Source organism: Schistocerca gregaria, chromosome 11 (assembly GCF_023897955.1).
Source record: "Schistocerca gregaria isolate iqSchGreg1 chromosome 11, iqSchGreg1.2, whole genome shotgun sequence".
Classification (NCBI taxonomy): domain Eukaryota; kingdom Metazoa; phylum Arthropoda; class Insecta; order Orthoptera; family Acrididae; genus Schistocerca; species Schistocerca gregaria.
This window is the reverse complement of record NC_064930.1, coordinates 68,213,316-68,235,510: the sequence shown is the minus strand read 5'-3', so window position 1 is coordinate 68,235,510 and position 22,195 is coordinate 68,213,316.

The window sequence follows — 22,195 nt, the reverse complement described above, 5'->3', positions numbered from 1 at the left end:
TAGTTATTTGTGCCTTAAATTCTTTTTTATAGTACCTGAAAGTTGGGGTACCACTCTTCCTCTCAGAAATTTACTGGTACTGAAAGGTTAATTGCTATAAATCAAGAGTTTCACCACTCTTCTTATAAACAGTTTGGTGAGAGCCCTGAGAGGGAATTCGCTCTCTCTTAATTTGCGTAATTCCAATTTATTTATAAAACATAAACGTAATTTGATACAGTAAACGTTAGTTTGCATTTAATTACTCCAAATACGAACTTTTCTCTCATTAACTGAATTAAAATAATTGAATTATTGACGTTAATTAATACAATCCTACCTGCTGAGTCCGTCTAATACACTGAAGTACCAAAGAAACTGGTATAGGAATGCATATTCAAATATAGAGATATGTAAACAGAGAGAATACGTCGTTGCGGTCGGCAACTCCTATACAAGTGCCTGGCGCAGTTGTTAGATAGGTTACTGCTGCTACAATGGCAGGTTATGAACATTTAAGGAGTTTGAACGTAGTGTTATAGACGGCGTTCGAACGATGGGACATAGCGTCTCGGAGATAGCGATGAAGTGGGGATTTTCCCGTACCACCATTCCACGAGAGTACCGTGAATGTCGGGAATCTGGCATAACACCAAATCTTCGACATCGCCGCGGCAGGAAAGAGATCCTGCAAGAACGAGACCAACTAGAACTGAAGAAAATCGTTCAACAAGACAGTAGTGCAACGATTCCGCAAATTGCTGCAGATTTCAGTGCTGGGCCATCAACAGGTGCCAGCGTGCGAACCATTCATCGAAACGTCACCGATATTGGCTTTCGGAGCCGAAGACCCACTCGTGTACCCTTGCTGACTGCACAACACAAAGCTTTACGCCTCCCTGGACCCGTCAACACTGTCATAGAACTGTTGATGATTGGAAACATGTTAGCTGATCGGACGAGTCTCGTTTCAAATTTATATCGAGTGGATGGACGCGTACAGGTATTGAGACAAACCTCATGACGAGGACCCTGCATGTCAACAGGGGACTGTTCAAGCTGGTGGAGGCTTGGTGTGGTGAATGTCCAGTTGGAGTGCTATGGGACTCCTGATATGTCTAGATACGACTCTGACAGGTGACACATACGTAAGCATCCTGTCTGATCACCTGCACCCATTGGTGGCCATTGCACATTCCAACGGGCATTTCCAACAGGACAGTGCGACAGGGGACTGTTCAAGCTGGTGGAGGCTTGGTGTGGGGCATGTCCAGTTGGAGTGATATGGGACTCCTGATACGTCTAGATACGACTCTGGCAGGTGACACGTACGTAAGCATCCTGTCTGATCACTTGCATCCATTGGTGGCCATTGCACATTCAAACGGGCATTTGCAACAGGACAATGCGACAGGGGACTGTTCAAGCTGGTGGAGGCTTGGTGTGGGGCATGTCCAGTGGGAGTGATATGGGACTCCTGATATGTCTAGATACGACTCTGACAGGTGACACGTACGTAAGCATCCTGTCTGATCACCTGCACCCATTGGTGGCCATTGCACATTCCAACGGGCATTTGCAACAGGACAATGCGACAGGGGACTGTTCAAGCTGGTGGAGGCTTGGTGTGGGGCATGTCCAGTTGGAGTGATATGGGACTCCTGATACATCTAGATACGACTCTGACAGGTGACACGTACGTAAGCATCCTGTCTGATCACCTGCACCCATTGGTGGCCATTGCACATTCCAACGGGCGTTTGCAACAGGACAATGCGACAGGGGACTGTTCAAGCTGGTGGAGGCTTGGTGTGGGGCATGTCCAGTTGGAGTGATATGGGACTCCTGATACGTCTAGATACGACTCTGACAGGTGACACGTACGTAAGCATCCTGTCTGATCACCTGCACCCATTGGTGGCCATTGCACATTCCAATGGGCATTTGCAACAGGACAATGCGACAGGGGACTGTTCAAGCTGGTGGAGGCTTGGTGTGGGGCATGTCCAGTTGGAGTGATATGGGACTCCTGATACGTCTAGATACGACTCTGACAGGTGACACGTACGTAAGCATCCTGTCTGATCACCTGCACCCATTGGTGGCCATTGCACATTCCAATGGGCATTTGCAACAGGACAATGCGACAGGGGACTGTTCAAGCTGGTGGAGGCTTGGTGTGGGGCATGTCCAGTTGGAGTGATATGGGACTCCTGATACGTCTAGATACGACTCTGACAGGTGACACGTACGTAAGCATCCTGTCTGATCACCTGCACCCATTGGTGGCCATTGCACATTCCAATGGGCATTTGCAACAGGACAATGCGACAGGGGACTGTTCAAGCTGGTGGAGGCTTGGTGTGGGGCATGTCCAGTTGGAGTGATATGGGACTCCTGATACGTCTAGATACGACTCTGACAGGTGACACGTACGTAAGCATCCTGTCTGATCACCTGCACCCATTGGTGGCCATTGCACATTCCAACGGGCATTTGCAACAGGACAATGCGACAGGGGACTGTTCAAGCTGGTGGAGGCTTGGTGTGGGGCATGTCCAGTTGGAGTGATATGGGACTCCTGATACGTCTAGATACGACTCTGGCAGCTGACACGTACGTAAGCATCCTGTCTGATCACCTGCACCCATTGGTGGCCATTGCACATTCCAATGGGCATTTGCAACAGGACAATGCGACAGGGGACTGTTCAAGCTGGTGGAGGCTTGGTGTGGGGCATGTCCAGTTGGAGTGATATGGGACTCCTGATACGTCTAGATACGACTCTGGCAGCTGACACGTACGTAAGCATCCTGTCTGATCACCTGCACCCATTGGTGGCCATTGCACATTCCAACGGGCATTTGCAACAGGACAATGCGACAGGGGACTGTTCAAGCTGGTGGAGGCTTGGTGTGGGGCATGTCCAGTTGGAGTGATATGGGACTCCTGGTACGTCTAGATACGACTCTGGCAGGTGACACATACGTAAGCATCCTGTCTGATCACTTGCATCCATTGGTGGCCATTGCACATTCCAACGGGCATTTCCAACAGGACAATGCGACACCCCACATGTCCAGAATTGCTACAGAGTGGCTCCAGGAACACTCTTCCAAGTTTAAACACTTCCACTGGCCACCAAACTCCCCAGACATCAATATTATTGAGCATATCTGGGATGAGCTGCAACGTGATGTTCAGAAGTGATCTCCACCGCCCTTGTACTCTTACGCATTTATGGCCAGCCCTGCAGGATTTATGGTGTCAGTTCCGTGCAGCACTGCTTGAGACATTAGTCGAGTCGATGCCATGCTGTGTTGCAGTACTTGTGCGTGCTTCCTGCGGCCATACACAATATTAGGCAGGTGTAGAGTACCAGTTTCTTTGGCTCAACAGTGTGGGTTAGCGGTACGTATTGGAACATAAGTAGAGGCGCGCAGTGCAAGCCGCTTTCGTCAGTCAATTAATAGGTCACATGCATTGTGAAACTGATTTCACGCGCACCGATTACGAGTTGGAAGTGAAAAGCGAAGCAGTCATGTATCATCTACAAGGAGACAGCCTCAAGTGCCGAATATGGAGGCCCTGAAACGCGAAAGAAGGCGGAGTTTGGTGAAGTTCAGGAGTTCCTGGGAGTGACAGCAGCCTCGAATGGACGCGTCTACAGCAAATACTCAGTAAGTGAGCAGCCAGACTCAGTTAACTTTGGCCGGCCGGTGTGGCCGTGAGGTTCTAGGCGCTTCAGACTGGAACCGCGTGACCGCTACGGTCGCAGGTTCGAATCCTACCTCGAGCATGGATGTGTGCAATAGAGTGCTGCAACGCTCAATGTTTGACCGGACACGGCTCGCCAGTTCAAGTGGGGACCGAGTCGCTCGTGTCTGGCCCCATACGACTCTGCTGGGTCACGTACTCGCCCCATGTCTGTTGTCCGGACACCGGACACGCGGATAACCGAGCATGACCGGTCACCGCTGATGTCTCACCTCGCCTCGCTGTACTGTACTGTACGAATCCAACGCCTCTCTCTCTCTCTCTCTCTCTCTCTCTCTCTCTCTCTCTCTCTCTCTCTCTCTCACACACACACACACACACACACACACACACACACACACACACACACAAACACACAATGTATTTATCTCTGTATTTATCTCTCTTTTAATACAAAAGTAACGTTTCCAAGAACGGGTACGTAACTCAGCTAAATTCATTGAGCACTTTCTTTTATAATATATACTCCCGTCTTCTTAACGTCCGGGAATTTTGTTCTAAATAAAACATTGTTCACAAGTGACCAATCTGTGTTGATGTAATGTGTTGTCAGCGTCAAATAGTGCAATTGATTATGCGAATGAGTCCACATATCAACTGTCGCAGCACCTGTTTTATTAATAACTTCCGCAATAACAGGAGGCAATACGCTGTTTCATATTGCACCAGCTTGTTCTTTGACATGTCTGCTTAGAGTAGAGGGATGTGGCATGACATCTGCCACGTTAACTTCTCCATAATGTGCACCTAGATGTATTAATTCTAGGCCTAGTTCTCTTAAACCTTCACCGGAAACAGCATCAAAAGGTTTCATATGTTTAGCACACATCGCAACACACTTTGCTGTAATACTACACTCCTGGAAATTGAAATAAGAACACCGTGAATTCATTGTCCCAGGAAGGGGAAACTTTATTGACACATTCCTAGGGTCAGATACATCACATGATCACACTGACAGAACCACAGGCACATAGACACAGGTAACAGAACATGCACAATGTCGGCACTAGTACAGTGTATAACCACCTTTCGCAGCAATGCAGGCTGCTATTCTCCCATGGAGACGATCGTAGAGATGCTGGATGTAGTCCTGTGGAACGGCTTGCCATGCCATTTCCACCTGGCGCCTCAGTTGGACCAGCGTTCTTGCTGGACGTGCAGACCGCGTGAGACGACGCTTCATCCAGTCCCAAACATGCTCAATGGGGGACAGATCCGGAGATCTTGCTGGCCAGGCTAGTTGACTTACACCTTCTAGAGCACGTTGGGTGGCACGGGATACATGCGGACGTGCATTGTCCTGTTGGAACAGCAAGTTCCCTTGCCGGTCTAGGAATGGTAGAACGATGGGTTCGATGACGGTTTGGATGTACCGTGCACTATTCAGTGTCCCCTCGACGATCACCAGAGGTGTACGGCCAGTGTAGGAGATCGCTCCCCACACCACGATGCCGGGTGTTGGCCCTGTGTGCCTCTGTCGTATGCAGTCCTGTTTGTGGCGCTCACCTGCACGGCGCCAAACACGCATACGACCAGCATTGGTACCAACGCAGAAGCGACTCTCATCGCTGAAGACGACACGTCTCTATTCGTCCCTCCATTCACGCCTGTCGCGACACCACTGGAGGCGGGCTGCACCATGTTGGGGCGTGAGCGGTAGACGGCCTAACGGTGTGGGGGACCGTAGCCCAGCTTCATGGAGACGGTTGCGAATGGTCCTCGCCAATACCCCAGGAGCAACAGTGTCCCTAATTTGCTGGGAAGTGGCGGTGCGGTCCCCTACGGCACTGCGTAGGCTCCTACGGTCTTGGCGTGCATCCGTGCGTCGCTGCGGTCCGGTCCCAGGTCGACGGGCACGTGCACCTTCCGCCGACCACTGGCGACAACATCGTTGTACTGTGGAGACCTCACGCCCCACGTGTTGAGCAATTCGGCGGTACGTCCACCCGGCCTCCCGCATGCCCACTATACGCCCTCGCTCAAAGTCCGTCAACTGCACATACGGTTCACGTCCACGCTGTCGCGGCATGCTACCAGTGTTAAAGACTGCGATGGAGCTCCGTATGCCACGGCAAACTGGCTGACACTGACGGCGGCGGTGCACAAATGCTGCGCAGCTAGCGCCATTCGACGGCCAACACCGCGGTTCCTGGTGTGTCCGCTGTGCCGTGCGTGTGATCATTGCTTGTACAGCCCTCTCGCAGTGTCCGGAGCAAGTATGGTGGGTCTGACACACCGCTGTCAATATGTTCTTTTTTCCATTTCCAGGAGTGTATTTTTTATTACTGCCTGTATGCCTGAAGGAGCTGTATCTTTGTGAGGTTTCTAACAACTGTGTTTCTTTAAATGAGTTGTTCCCGACTGGAAACACACTAATATGGAGCAGTTTATGCACGATATGTACCCAGTAGATGCACTGTTTTCGTCTACAACCAACAAACATATGCTCCATACTTGTCTTTTAAACCTTCCCGTTTGTTCAATGTATAAACATTGGCTTCAGTCTTACGCCTTACTACACTGGCTTCCTCGCGCCGCATGATTACAGAGAGAGAGAGAGACAGACTACAAATGAGAAGCCCGTACTGGCTGGAGTATCACACAGATAATGACACGTGTAATGTGTTTGAAGTTACGTGCTACGTATTCGGTCACGGCTTCTATGCTCTGTCACTAGAACTAGTGCGGGCAGCCTACCCAGTTAGGGTGTGCTCGCCCCATCTCGTATCTCGTGCTCGCTTACTCGGTCTGCAGGACTCTAGTGTGTAATGTCCTTAGGTTAGTTAGGTTGAAGTATTTCTAAGTTCTAGGGGACTGATGACCACAGATGTTAAGTCCCATAGTGCTCAGAGCCATTTGAGCCATCAGTTAACTGTGTGCACTGAGAAGAACTTGAAAACGTTGCCAGTATGAACTTCAGAGCCAAGGTGTTGGTTTATGAGTATGTCGCACATTTGTCTACATGTGCCTATATCTGCATGTCACCTACAGTGTGATGAGTACTCTAACCTAAAGGGTCGATTAGGACTAAAGAATCTGGCACCTCTATAGTTCGTGTAGTGTGCGCAGCGATAGCTGAGTGGTCAGCATTACGGATTGCCGTCCTACGGGCTCGGGTTCGATTCCCGGCTGGGTCGGGAATTTTCTCTGACAGGGACTGGGTGTTGTGTTGTCTTCATCATCATTTCATTCCCATCTGGAGCGCAGGGCGCGAATGTGGCGTCGAATGTGTGAAGGCCTGCATCAAGACGGCCGGACCAGCCCTGTAAAGGGCCTCCCGGCCAATGAAGCCGAACGCACATTTAATTTCTATTGGGTTGTAGTACCGGACATTACCCTGTACACCCGAATCTTAATAAAGTTAGAGGCCAGGATGGCTATTTGTTTCTGGTAATTGGTTGTAAGCTTCAGCTATGTTCTACACTTACTGAAGCTATTAACTAGTGTCTGTGCTCTTCTGCGTGTTCGTTGCAAACGCATGAAGAAGCAGTAAAGAGCAGACCAGCGAAACCAACTCAGAGTCTCATTTACCCTGCCAGTGTTTAGCACACTGTACTAGCTTTCGGGAGGATGACGTTTCAAACCCTCGTCCGACCATCCTGATTTAGATTTTCTGTGATTCCCCTAAATTGTTTCAGGCAAATGCCGGGATGGTTCCTTTGAAAGGGCACGGACAAATTCCTTCCCCCTCTTTGCCTAATCCAATGAGACCAATGACCTCGCTGTTTGGCCGGCCGGTGTGACCGAGCGGTAGTAGGCGCTACAGTCTGGAAACGCGCGGCCGCTACGGTCGCAGGTTCGAGTCCTGCCTCGGGCATGGATGTGTGTGATCTTGGCTCAAATGGCTCTGAGCACTATGGGACTTAACGTCTGAGGTCATCAATCCCCTAGGATTTAGAACTACTTAAACCTAACTAACCTACGGACATCACACACATCAATGCCCGAGGCAGGATTCGAACCTGCGACCGTAGCGGTTGCGCGGTTCCAGACTGTAGCGCTTAGTACCGCTCGGCAACTCCGGCCGGCTGTGTGTGATGTCCTTAGGTTATTGGTTGCTTTGTGGGAGGAAACCAGACAGCGAGGTCATCGGTCTCATCGGATTAGGGAAGAACGGGGAGGGAAGTCGGCCGTGCCCTTTCGAAGGAACCATCTCGCTATTTGCCTGGAGCGATTTAGGGAAATCACGGAAAACCTAAATCAGGATAGCCGGACGCGGGATTGAACCGTCGTCCTCCTGAATGCGAGTCAAGTGTGGTAGGCACTGCACCACCTCGCTCGGTCTTTCCTTAGGTTAGTTAGGTTTAAGTAGTTCTAAGGACTGATGACCTCAGAAGTTATGTCCCATAGTGCTTAGAGCCATTTGAACCTCGCTGTTTGGTCTCCGCCAACTAACCAACCAAATCTACCTCCCTAGCCTAACATCCAAGTAATTCTGTACTGTCTCCAATCACAGAGTTCTGAAAAATCTCAGCATGACTCCATCAGTGTTTCACTTTAGTATGGTGGTGGTGGTGGTTAGTGTTTAACGTCCCGTCGACAACGAGGTCATTAGAGACGGAGCGCAAGCTCGGGTTAGGGAGGGATTGGGAAGGAAGTCGGCCGTTCCCTTTCAAAGGAACCATCCCAGCATTTGCCTGAAACGATTTAGGGGAATCACGGAAAACCTAAATCAGGATGGTTGGAGACGGGATTGAACCGTCGTCCTCCCGAATGCGAGTCCAGTGGGCCACCTCGCTCGGTCACTTTAGTATGCAACCGAATGGCCCAAAATCCTGCTTCAATTCTGATCCGAGCATGAGCTTCTAAAGTATGTCCTGACCCGTTACGACATATAAAACTGGTGCCAGGCTTCTGTTGCTGCCTGAGTACTTTTACTAATAAGTAAGATGCGTTAGAGCACTAAAGGTAGGATTTTGATTTAGGAGAACAAGGAACTCCCGACTTACGACGAACCGGCGTCAGCTTTCGAGGTAGATCAGACACATTGCACAAGCAGTGCAGTCCTTTTTAGTATAATAAGAAGAAGTGGAGAGGAAGTCACCGCCTCGTGTCGATGAATTAAGAGCAGCATGCAGCCGGCAGCAAGGACGCCTTTGCACCAGACCTCATGAACCGTAAACACAGCACCGTCGCCTGACCTTTGATTGAATCAAAACTGAAATGAAGGATCTCGTTGCAAAACTAGTGTGAGACTTACTGCGCGTACTTAGCAGTAACATCTCACGTAAGTGTACTATAATCTGTTGTCTCGCTACAAAATTATTGTAATGAAACGGTATAAACGCTGCAGATACACATATAAATATTATTTATATTTATGATTGCTGCCATCTATTCTAATCCTGAATGAAAATGTGTGTGGAAATCAGAATCGTGAATCCAGATAAAACGTCCGGGAAAAAATTATTACTGAGGCAGGAAATTTGACTTTCGGTATCAAAAACGGTTCAAATGGCTCTGAGCACTATACGACTTAACATCTGAGGTCATCAGTCCCCTAGAACTTACAACTACACTCCTGGAAATGGAAAAAGGAACACATTGACACCGGTGTGTCAGACCCCCCCATACTTGCTCCGGACACTGCGAGAGGACTGTACAAGCAATGATCACACGCACGGCTCAGCGGACACACCAGGAACCGCGGTGTTGGCCGTCGAATGGCGCTAGCTGCGCAGCATTTGTGCACCGCCGCCGTCAGTGTCAGCCAGTTTGCCGTGGCATACGGAGCTCCATCGCAGTCTTTAACACTGGTAGCATGCCGCGACAGCGTGGACGTGAACCGTACGTGCAGTTGACGGACTTTGAGCGAGGGCGTATAGTGGGCATGCGGGAGGCCGGGTGGACGTACCGCCGAATTGCTCAACACGTGGGGCGTGAGGTCTCCACAGTACATCGATGTTGTCGCCAGTGGTCGGCGGAAGGTGCACGTGCCCGTCGACCTGGGACCGGACCGCAGCGACGCACGGATGCACGCCAAGACCGTAGGATTCTATGCAGTGCCGTAGGGGACCGCACCGCCACTTCCCAGCAAATTAGGGACACTGTTGCTCCTGGGGTATCGACGAGGACCATTCGCAACCGTCTCCATGAAGCTGGGCTACGGTCCCGCACACCGTTAGGCCGTCTTCCGCTCACGCCCCAACATCGTGCAGCCCGCCTCCAGTGGTGTCGCGACAGGCGTGAATGGAGGGACGAATGGAGACGTGTCGTCTTCAGCGATGAGAGTCGCTTCTGCCTCGGTGCCAATGATGGTCGTATGCGTGTTTGGCGCCGTGCAGGTGAGCCCCACAATCAGGACTGCATACGACCGAGGCACACAGGGCCAACACCCGGCATCATGGTGTGGGGAGCGATCTCCTACACTGGCCGTACACCTCTGGTGATCGTCGAGGGGACACTGAATAGTGCACGGTACATCCAAACCGTCATCGAACCCATCGTTCTACCATTCCTAGACTGGCAAGGGAACTTGCTGTTCCAACAGGACAATGCACGTCCGCATGTATCCCGTGCCACCCAACGTGCTCTAGAAGGTGTAAGTCAACTACCCTGGCCAGCAAGATCTCCGGATCTGTCCCCCGTTGAGCATGTTTGGGACTGGATGAAGCGTCGTGTCACGCGGTCTGCACGTCCAGCACGAACGCTGGTCCAACTGAGGCGTCAGGTGGAAATGGCATGGCAAGCCGTTCCACAGGACTACATCCAGCATCTCTACGATCGTCTCCATGGGAGAATAGCATCCTGCATTGCTGCGAAAGGTGGATATACACTGTACTAGTGCCGACATTGTGCATGCTCTGTTGCCTGTGTCTATGTGCCTGTGGTTCTGTCAGTGTGATCATGTGATGTATCTGACCCCAGGAATGTGTCAATAAAGTTTCCCCTTCCTGGGACAATGAATTCACGGTGTTCTTATTTCAATTTCCAGGAGTGTACGTAGTATGGAAACGAGGTACCAGATGCCAAAAAGGACGAGAATCGTTGAAACGTCCCCTTAGAAAAATTATGAATGACTGTGCTGGTAAACTTCTACGTTATTTGATTTTCAGACAGCTGAGCAAAACTCAACGTTCTCAAACAGTTTTCTCCTTACTTATTCTGATCAACACTAAACTGACACACAATATTTTTGGCGCAGCGCAATCTGACTTTCAGCAATCCCTACGAAAGAATGGTCCTAACAATAACCTACACCCTTCATGAATCACTTGCCTCACAAAAATCTTTGTCACTCGAAGTACTGCAATACAGCGGGCTCCAATACTGCCAGCTAAATAAAAGATTCTAACTACTGAAGGCACTAAGAAGAAATGCAGATGACAAACGGGTATTCATTGGACAAATGTACTAGAATTGACATGTGATTACATTTTCAAGCAATTTGGGTGCATAGATCCTGAGAAATCAGTACCAAGAACAACCACCTCTGGCCGTAATAACGGCCTCGATACGCCTGGGCATTGAGTCAAACAGAGCTCGGATGGCGTGTACAGGTACAGCTGCCCATGCAGCTTCAACACGATACTACAGTTCATCAAGAGTAGTGACTGGCGTATTGTGACGAGCCAGTTGCTCGGCCACCATTGACCAGACGTTTTCAATTGGTGAGAGATCTGGAGAATGTGCTGACCATGGCAGCAGTCGAACATTTTCTGTATCCAGAAAGGCCCGTACAGGACCTGCAACATGCGGTCTGGCATTATCCTGCTGAAATGTAGGGTTTCGCAGGGATCGAATGAAGGGTAGAGCTACGGGTCGTAACACATCTGAAATGTAACGTCCACTGTTCAAAGTGCCGCCAATGCGAACAAGAGGTGACCGAGACGTGTAACCGATGGCACCCCATACCATCACGCCGGGTGATACGCCAGTGTGGCGTGACGAAGACAAGCTTCCAATTTGCGTTTACCACGATGTCGCCAAACAAGGATGCGACCATCGTGATGCTGTAAACAGAACCTGGATTCATCCGAAAAAATGACGTTTTGTCATTCGTGCACCCAGGTTCGTCGTCGAGTACACCATCGCAGGCGCTCCTGTCTGTGATGCAGCGTCAAGGGTAACCACAGCCACGGTCTCCGAGCTGATAGTCCGTGCTGCTGCAAACGCTGTCCATGTGGTTGTTGTCTTGCAAACGTCCCCATCTGTTCACTCGGGGATCGAGACGTGGCTGCACGATCCATTACAGACATCCGGATAAGATGCCTGTCATCTCGACTGCTAGTGATACGAGGCCGTTGGGATCCAGCACGGCGTTCCGTATTACCCTCCTGAACCCACCGATTCCATATTCTGCTAACAGTCATTGGATCTCGACCAACGCGAGCAGCAATGTGGCGATACGATAAACCGCAATCGCTATAGCCTACAATGCGACCTTTATCAAAGTCGGAAACGTGACGGTACGCATTTCTCCTCCTTACACGAGGCATCACAACAACGTTTCACCAGGCAACGCCCGTCAACTGCTGTTTGTGTATGAGAAATCGGTTGGAAACTTTCCTCATGTGAGTACGTTGTAGGTGTCGCCACCGGCGCCAACCTCGTCTGAATGCTCTGAAAAGCTAATCATTTGCATATTACAGCATCTTCTTCCTGCCGGTTAAATTTTGAGTCTTAGCACGTCATCTTCGTGGTGTAGCAATTTTAATGGCCAGTATTGTAGTTAAAAAATGAAAGATTTTGATAGAGAACAAATAATGTATTTTCTTTAATAGTGTTCAAAAGTCATCACATATATATCAGTTCATGACATCCAGTCTTACAAATTTTCTTTTTCTGAGGGTCACACGTCCAGATCTCAAACCTCCGACATTTCTGTCCCCATATCCACTACTGCTGGCGGCTCACCTCCAACTGCGCAACGCTACCCGCTGTTCACATCCAACCGCCCAACACTACAATAGCGAATATTACAACAATGCCAACCAGCCACAGACTGCACACAGCGCAGTCAGTGATTTTCACACAGAGCGCTACGTGGCGTTACCAACATAAAAACCTAAACAGCCTACTTACGACGCTTAATATGAATTTCGAAGGTAGATTTTCCCATTGAACATATAGTCTTGTCTAACGCATGTAAGTTAATCCCAAGAGCTTTTAATGGAAATGAAGATAAACTTAGGGACTTCCTAGGCAATTGTGACCCAGCATTCGAACTAAATTCCAAGCCAATAGTCATAATGTGCTTTTAAAATTAGTTAAAGTTCGCATTTTGGGGCAGCTAGGAGTAAACTACTCGTAGGCAATTTGGCAGTAAATAGGCAGATGTGAAAGGAATGTCATTGAGGAATTAAGAGTCAAAATTGGATTACCATGAATGTTTATTATTCACTAGGAGGCAGAAAAAGAGTCGAAAGTATGGTCGAATTGGCGAGGTGCGTTAACAAACTGCAACACCATTTGCGGGAAGGGGGTGATGAGGGCATCAGACCATCTGGCGGCCATGCTCTTAATTGACAAGCTGGTGCGAGCAATATTCGTGCAGGAAATTGAAGATGAGAGGACGACGAAAAGCCCCACTTCACCTCAGATCTGTGTGTGTGGGCTTCTAAAGTTAAGTGTGTAGCGAACCGCATCGGGTTATGACACTGGTTCGGGTCATGTGCTTCTAGCTTCACGACAACGCGATACGCTGTCGGCTCCATCATAAGGATAAACGTGATGTAAACATTACGCCATGTATTCTTCCGCGTTTGCTCGAATCTCACTGGATTGTGACCAGTACAGTCAAGTACTATCATAGGGATACGTTTTATGCTGTGTTACACACACACACACACACACACACACACACACACACACACACAAACTGAGCGATAATGCGGTACAACAGCTTTAGCGGCGCATTTGACTTGGACAGCACTGGCCGGTCAGCGGTCCAACTAACCAGCAATGATGTCAACAGTTGCAGTTCAGATGTAAAAAGAGACGAGCAGGGAAACAATATAGCTTCGAATGTAATCTAACTTTTAAAGAGAATGAAACTATATTTGGAGAAACTTCAGCACTACCTCGCGCTTCTTCAGTTGACCAGACGGAAAGCATGAAATGCTCTCGCTCTCACCTAATTATAAACAAGAGTTACGAAAATTATAACACAGGGCAATTCTTCTGAGCGAGCTATGAGTGATGCAAAAGCATATTGCAGGTATTCCACCTTATCGTTGAACACTGAAGCCACTGAATGTATTACTTACAGTCAGTCGTCTAGTAATCTGCCAGCTACTTCCTCATCCGAATCCGAGAAATACATTTCAGTTCTGGAAGTGTCTGCTACGTTCATAACGAGTCGATCAACAACAGACTCCAAGAAACCACCCAGGCGCAACATTTTCTCTTCTTCTTTTACGACGAACCGTTGTATATCCCGCCAGCGTTCGGCAGTGACGTGTGAAAAATATACGTGCATTAGTTTCGGCTTAATAGTCTTGTTATTTCTCGAGACAAATCCATTAACTTCGCCCCAGATCAGTTCTGTCGGGTTCACATTGTAATGGAACAGTGGCAAATGTAAAAAATGCAGCATTTTTATGGTGTGCTCGATGCTGTCAAAAAGATTGTTTTTCATGTTTCTACGACACTTATCTACAACTGTGGTATAAAACAGAGTACTTGGTTTTCCAGTTTTTCCTTAAAATTAAATCGTTATGTTTTCTTGGGAAGGGAGTGAGACAGGGTTGTAGTCTCTCCCCGATGTTATTCAATCTGTATATTGAGCAAGCAGTGAAGGAAACAAAAGAAAAATTCGAAGTAGTTATTAAAAGAAGAAATAAAAAACTTTGAGGTTCGCCGATGACATTGTAATTCTGTCAGAGACAGCAGAGGACTTGCAAGAGCAGTTGAATGGAATGGACAGTGTCTTGAAAGGAGGATATAAGATCAACATCAACAAAAGCAAAACGAGGATAATGGAATGTAGTCGAATTAAGTCGGGTGATGCTGAGGGAATTAGATTAGAAAATGAGACACTTAAAGTAGTAAAAGAGTTTTGCTATTTGGGGAGCAAAATAACTGACGATGGTCGAAGTAGAGAGGATATAAAATGTAGACTGGCAATGGCAAGGAAAGCGTTTCTGAAGAAATTTGTTAACATCGAGTACAGATTTAAGTGTCAGGAAGTCATTTCTGAAAGTATTTGTATGGAGTGTAGTCATGTACGGAAGTGAAACATGGACGATAAATAGTTTGGACAAGAAGAGAATAGAAGCTTTCGAAATGTGGTGCTACAGAAGAATGCTGAAGATTAGATGGGTGGATCACATAACTAATGAGGAAGTATTGAATAAGATTGGGGAGAAGAGAAGTTTGTGGCACAACTTGACCAGAAGATGGGATCGGCTGTCAGGACATGAGGCATCAAGGGATCACCAATTTAGTATTGGAGGGCAGCGTGGAGGGTAAAAATCGTAGAGGGAGACCAAGAGATCACTACACTAAGCAGATTCAGAAGGATGTAGGTTGCAGTAGGTACTGGGAGATAAAGAAGCTTGCACAGGATAGAGTATCATGGAGAGCTGCATCAAATCAGTCTCAGGACTGCAGACTACAACAACAACAACATGTTTTGTTAATTTAAGCAACCTTTATTAACAATATTTCTTAAAATATAGATAATTAAGAATTTATATTTGAAACGTAAACAGGAATTTCGCGTGCAATAAATAACTAGGAACTAGAAGACGTGCATTATTCGTAAAAAACGACTATGAATTTTACAGTTACTAGGTGTAGATATTTCACATTGAATGAAAGAAAGAGGACTGCAGCCAGAGCTTCATGAAATGAGCTAAGGTATCATTCCACCAAGCCAACTACTCCTCTATACATCCAATGTCCATTTGAAACACAGCTGTATCAAATACAGTCTCTCAGAGAACTTCACATTGGATTTTTTCTGTAAATTTCTGAAAAACTTGAAGAACAACGTATTTCTTGGCACTTTTTCACCTTTTTCCACGCGCGTGTTTCACTACGCAACAGAAAGCAGCCTCAGTCTTTTTCATACTGCGCATACACAGCGCGACAATCAGAGCACAACGCTGCAGAGGCTGTCACAGTACACGATTTTTTTTTAAAAATAAAAACTGCATAGCTAAAGCGTCATTAAGAAAAACGTCGATGGCCGTTAATACATTAGCAAATCTGAAAGTGTCATGTAACGTAACTTTGTAGTAATATATCTAATACATAAGTAGGACCTACTTCCAAGAGCGTAACGACACCAGTGTACGTGTGCTACGGCTTCTGACCAATCATCGCCTTTGTGTTTGTTTAGATCAGGTTTGTTGTTACGGTGAATGGAGTATAGAGTCAGTGAGCTGCGGTAGGTTTGCGCCTACAGAGGCGTATCCCAGCCAGCTGCAAGACAAGGCTTCTGGGTCCTGACCTGCAAACGCAAGGGTGTTGTGTCAACGCCACCTACAGAGGCGTATCCCAGCCAGCTGCAAGACAAGGCTTCTGGGTCCTGACCTGCAAACGCAAGGGTGTTGTGTCAACGCCACCTACAGAGGCGTATCCCAGCCACCTGCAAGACATGGCTTCTGGGTCCTGACCTGCAAATGCAAGGGTGTTGTGTCAACGCCACCTACAGAGGCGTATCCGAGCCACCTGCAAGACATGGCATCTGGGTCCTGACCTGCAAACGCAAGGGTGTTGTGTCAACGCAACCTACAGAGGCGTATCCCAGCCACCTGCAAGACATGGCTTCTGGGTCCTGACCTGCAAACGCAAGGGTGTTGTGTCAACGCAACCTACAGAGGCGTATCCCAGCCACCTGCAAGACATGGCTTCTGGGTCCTGACCTGCAAACGCAAGGGTGTTGTGTCAACGCCACCTACAGAGGCGTATCCCAGCCAGCTGCAAGACAAGGCTTCTGGGTCCTGACCTGCAAACGCAAGGGTGTTGTGTCAACGCCACCTACAGAGGCGTATCCCAGCCACCTGCAAGACATGGCTTCTGGGTCCTGACCTGCAAATGCAAGGGTGTTGTGTCAACACCACCTACAGAGGCGTATCCGAGCCACCTGCAAGACATGACATCTGGGTCCTGACCTGCAAACGCAAGGGTGTTGTGTCAACGCCACCTACAGAGGCGTATCCCAGCCACCTGCAAGACATGGCTTCTGGGTCCTGACCTGCAAACGCAAGGGTGTTGTGTCAACACCACCTACAGAGGCGTATCCCAGCCACCTGCAAGACATGGCTTCTGGGTCCTGACCTGCAAACGCAAGGGTGTTGTATCAACGCCACCTACAGAGGCGTTGGTTGCGTCCGCACTCCTTTGTAGCACCCCAGAGTGTGAAGACAACATGTACTGCATGATCACTGGCAAAAAATACACTGATGGGTAAGAAAGCGCAACCCCAAAAAATACTTAATGTAGAGTAATGAAATTTCAGGAATACGTTTCTCTACCCTGGACTCTCAATGCCGGTCGCTGTGGCCGAGCGGTCCTATGTGCTTCAGTCTGGAACCGCGCTGCTGCTACTGTCGCAAGTTCGAATCCTGCCTCAGGCATGGATGTTTGTGATGTTCTTACTTTAGTTAGGTTTAGGCAGTTCTAAGTCTAGGCGACTGATGACCTCAGATGTTAAGTCCCATTCGGGAGGACAACGGCCCAATCCCGCTTCCGGCCATCCTGATTTAGGTTTTTTGTGATTTCCCTAAATCGCTCCAGCCAAATGCCAGGATGGTTCCTTTGAAAGGGCACGGCCGACTTCCTTCCCCGTCCTTCCCTAATCTGATGAGACCGATGACCTCACAGTTTGGTCTCTTCCCCAAACAACCCCACCCAACATTTCTCTAGGTAACATATTTAAGTGATTAACATTGCATGATCACCGATTAATGTTCAAATGGTTCAAATGGCTCTGAGCACTATGGGACTTAACAGCTGTGGTTATCAGTCCCCTAGAACTTAGAACTACTTAAACCTAACTAACATAAGGACATCACACGCATCCATGCCCGAGGCAGGATTCGAACCTGTGACCGTAGCAGTCACACGGTTCTGGACTGCGCGCCTATAACCGCGAGACCACCGCAGCCGACCGATTAATGTCATTGCAAGTTAAACCATTACAAATTTGAGATAGTGGTTCAAATGGCTCTGAGCACTATGGGACTTGCGAGGTGCTGGGGTTAGCAGTGTATTTAACATTAAATTCTTCTAGAATCTTCATATGGAAATGATGCTCTAAGCCACCCCCCCCCCTTTTCTAACTCCGACTTTTGCTGTTGCACATGGATTAAGAAGAAACGCGAGCTGACTGTAATCGACCATGCAAGTGGAGTAGAAAAGAGTTTGGCACCTGCAATAATTTATAAGTTTCATAACGTAGTGAGAAATGAAAGGGTTGCTTTATCGATTCAGAGAATTAAAGTTCTGTACAAAATAACAATTTGATTTATTACGCCTAAACTCAAAATAATAAACAAAACACATAAAACATTCACAATACGTCAAATTGGATACTCAAATAAATGCTGTGAAGGTGAAGTTGTCCATAAACTAGCTTGTGACGTTTATGACCAAGTGGTATCTGGAGCCAATTCCTTGCAACTCAAATCTTAAGAGAAACACCCAGCCAACCCAACATTAATTGCAGTTACAGTACTGAGAACTCAGACAATGAACAACCAAGACAGAACCACGTAAGAAAAGACGGGAACAGGCGCGCTTTGCTGTGCTCAGATTATCGCGTAGCAAAATTCTCTAATCTGCCGGTACTGCGGACATACGTTACCAAGCTGTCTTCTTAACTGCAAGGACACGATCTGGCGTACCGGAGGCGATGGCTGGTTGCTTCGACGTTCCGTCATGGTGATGATAATGTCGCGAGTATAGCGCGAAACAGATTCTCCTGGTCTGGTTGTTCAAGACTAAAGACTTCCTAGCAACACAAATACGCCTCTTAGGGAGACGAAGAAGGCTCGCTACACAATCTCTGACAGTACAGTGATTGATTTTAACAAGCGAAGTCACACAGTAACTCCGATACAGTGCACTTTAGCCAAAACTGCTCAAGACGGACAACATAGGCCACTTGTACGCAGAACACTCAATTGCCAACTGTACTCGGAAAGTTACGTTGAAGTCGAAACTTCAGCAACTTTGTCAAACAGTTACAATTAAATGAAAGTGTATAAGACAGCCAACAGAAGGCAGGCTGTCCAGAGCAGCGAGAGCTCAGTCTTGTAACCCACTCCGACCGAAAGGCGATAGCCAACTCCCTCAAAAGCAGCCGTACAAGCTGAACACAGAACATTCACGCCCCCCCCCATGACTGTGGTCGTGTTTAATCAGAGACTTGAAAACCGGCGAAAAATTCCACTCTATTGCTAACGCACTACTATTCCACCAATGGAGATACTTGCCGCCAATTTCTGCGCCGATTGTGCTACGTCACGGAGCTATCCCGTGAACAAGCCAATCGCAGTTATGGTTTTGCAGAAAACGCGGGAATTTGCCCGCCAAGACTGCCTGGGAACACAAGTCATTCCCACGCCTCGCTCGTAGCCCTTCAGAAAGCTTTTTCACGAAGTTTCCTCGAAGTAACGGAATCTCTAGCCCAGCCGCTCCCTCAGGCCCCTGTTGGCGTGTCGCCGCCCCTCTTATTACAATGTTGGCGTCTGGAAAGCATCCACTGGACTCCCTCGCACCGATCGGCTTAACCCTTTGAAGGTCAGCAGAACCCGCCTGTCACCCGACCGCCCAGGTGACGAGAGACGCTGTGTGGTAAGTCCGCATGTGAAGAAATAGCGACTTTTCGCCGCATGCAATCTGAGAGGAAAAAGCGAATTACTTAGAGTAAGATAGAAATATGCGAGGGGGCTCATGCCACCTCTCAGAATATCTGAGGTCATCTGTCCTCTAGACTTAGAACTACTTAAACCTAACTAACGTAAGGACATCACACCCTCCATGCCCGAAGCAGGATTTGAACCTGCGATCGTAGCGGTCCCGCTGAAATACTGGACTAATGTCTAATCTCACTAATCACTTAAGTGTTTTGCAGTAGGAACTGATCTCTGATCATTGATTTACCCCTGCTCTATCACTCATCTGATCTCAATCATCAGACGCATACACTCTCAAATTCTCAGGGAACAAGGAAATCAAATGTGACATCTGTTTGTCTTATTATCTAAGTTGTGTAGTTTGTGTACTGTTTCTTCATATGACATGAAAACAATAAGAGGCACATAAACAGAGCACTAATAAATGTGCAAAGCACATAAAAATAACATCAAGGCAGATCAGTCGATATTCCTATGACATGTAAACAAATATAGGCACATAAACGGAGCATTAATAAATGTTCAAACTACCATAAAAAACACAGTCAAATTGGATCAATTTATTTATTTACTTATTTACTCGTCAAGTTCCGTGGGACGAAATTGAGGAGCAAATCTCCGAGGTCATGAAACTTATCAGTACATGAAATTACAACATAAACGTAATAACAGATAAAATAAATGTTCATAATCCTTAGAAAGTCAGTCCATAAGTTTAAGTAAACGCTATCAGCAATATAATAAAAATTAGTTTAATTTTTCAAGGAACCCCTCGACAGAATAGAAGGAGTGATCCATCAGGAAAGTCTTCAGTTTCGATTTGAAAGCGCGTGGATTACTGCCAAGATCCTTGAATTCTACTGGCAGCTTATTGGAAGTGGATGCAGCAGTATACTGCACACCTTTCTGCACAAGAGTTAAGGAAGTCCGATCCAAATGCAGGTTTGCTTTCTGCCCAGTATTGACCGAGTGAAAGCTGCTTATTGTTGGGAATAAACTAATATTGGTATATTGGTAACAAAAACGACAATAAGGAATATACACATTGAGAGGCGAATGTCAAAAGTCCCAGACTCGTGAACAAAGGCCAACAAGAGGTTCGTGAACTTGCACCACTTATTGCCCGTACCGCCCGTTTCTGAGCCAAAAATATCCTTCTAGAATGGGGAGAGTTACCCCAAAATATAATACCATACGACAATAGCCAATGAAAATAGGCAAAGTAGACTCATTTTTGTGTCGAACGATCACTCACTTCTGATACCGTTCGAATAGTAAAAATGGGAGTATCAAGTCTTTGAACAAGATCCTGAACGTGGGCTTTCCACAACAGCTTAATATCTGAACACCTAGAAATTTGAACTTTTCAGTTTCACTAATCATATGCCCGTTCTGCGAAATTAAAACGTCACATTTAGTTGAAATGTGTGTTATAAACTGTAAAAACTGAGTCTTACTGTGATTTACGAGATTGAGTGGTACTGTGAGTTTCTTGCTCAATGACTCCTCCAATGGCCACGTTAGTGGCATCTGTAATGATGGACATGTCCACATTTGGAGAGAGGTGAGCGGAGATGGTTGCTTTTCTGAGGTCCTCTTTGTTTTTCTCAAATGCCTGTTACATCTTGGGAGTCCAGTGAAGGTGGCATTTACCAGTTGTTTTTGCCTGATAGGTCTTCTGTCAATGGCAGGAGAGTCGCTGCTGCTTGATGGAAGTGATGACAGTAAAAAAACTTATCATCGCCAGAAATCTACATAGTTCTGCTTAGTCAACAGGAGGAGGTAAGAGTCTGATGTGGTCTGTTTCTTCAGAGGTAGAATGGATGCTGTTAGCGTCAACATGGGTTGAGGGTCATGAGTTTCTGACATGACTTGCCGTTAAATTCGTTAATGGTTACACCGTGGATTGCAAGTTTGTCGAAAACGAGTTTGAGGTGCTCCCCAGTTCTGTTGGTGAGATAGAGACGTCACCTAGGTACGTGTAACAAACAGCTGGTTGATAAGGATACCTTCGATGAAATTCTGCCACGCTGGTGCCACCTTTTTCAAACTCTGTGGCACGAAAAGAAACACAAAGAGGCCAAATGGCGTTATAGCGGCAGTCTTTGCTATATTTTCTTTGCACATGGCAATTTGAACGCACACATTTTTTATAGTTTACGATACTGATGTGCTAGTGAGAGAATGAGCGGTCTCATAGATTTGGAATCGTGTAGTTGTCTATGATCGTCTATGAGTTTAGGGCATGATAATTGCCATACAGGCACCAGATCCGGTCTTTCTTTAAAACAAGCTTCATTGGGGAGGTTCAAGCACTGCCTGAGTGGTGGGCAATCCCTGTTTTGAGAAGTTCATCTGTGGAAGCCGTTGCTGCTCATAGTTTGTGAGGAGGTACGGATCCCACACTGATGAGCAATACTCAAGTATAGGTCGAGCGAGTGTTTTGTAAGCCACCTCCTTTGTTGATGGACTACATTTTCTAAGGACTCTCCGAATGAATCTCAACCTGGTACCCGCCTTACCAACAATTAATTTTATATGATCATTCCACTTCAAATCATTCCGCACGCATACTCCCAGGTATTTTACAGAACTAACTGCTACCAGTGTTTGTTCCCCTATCATAT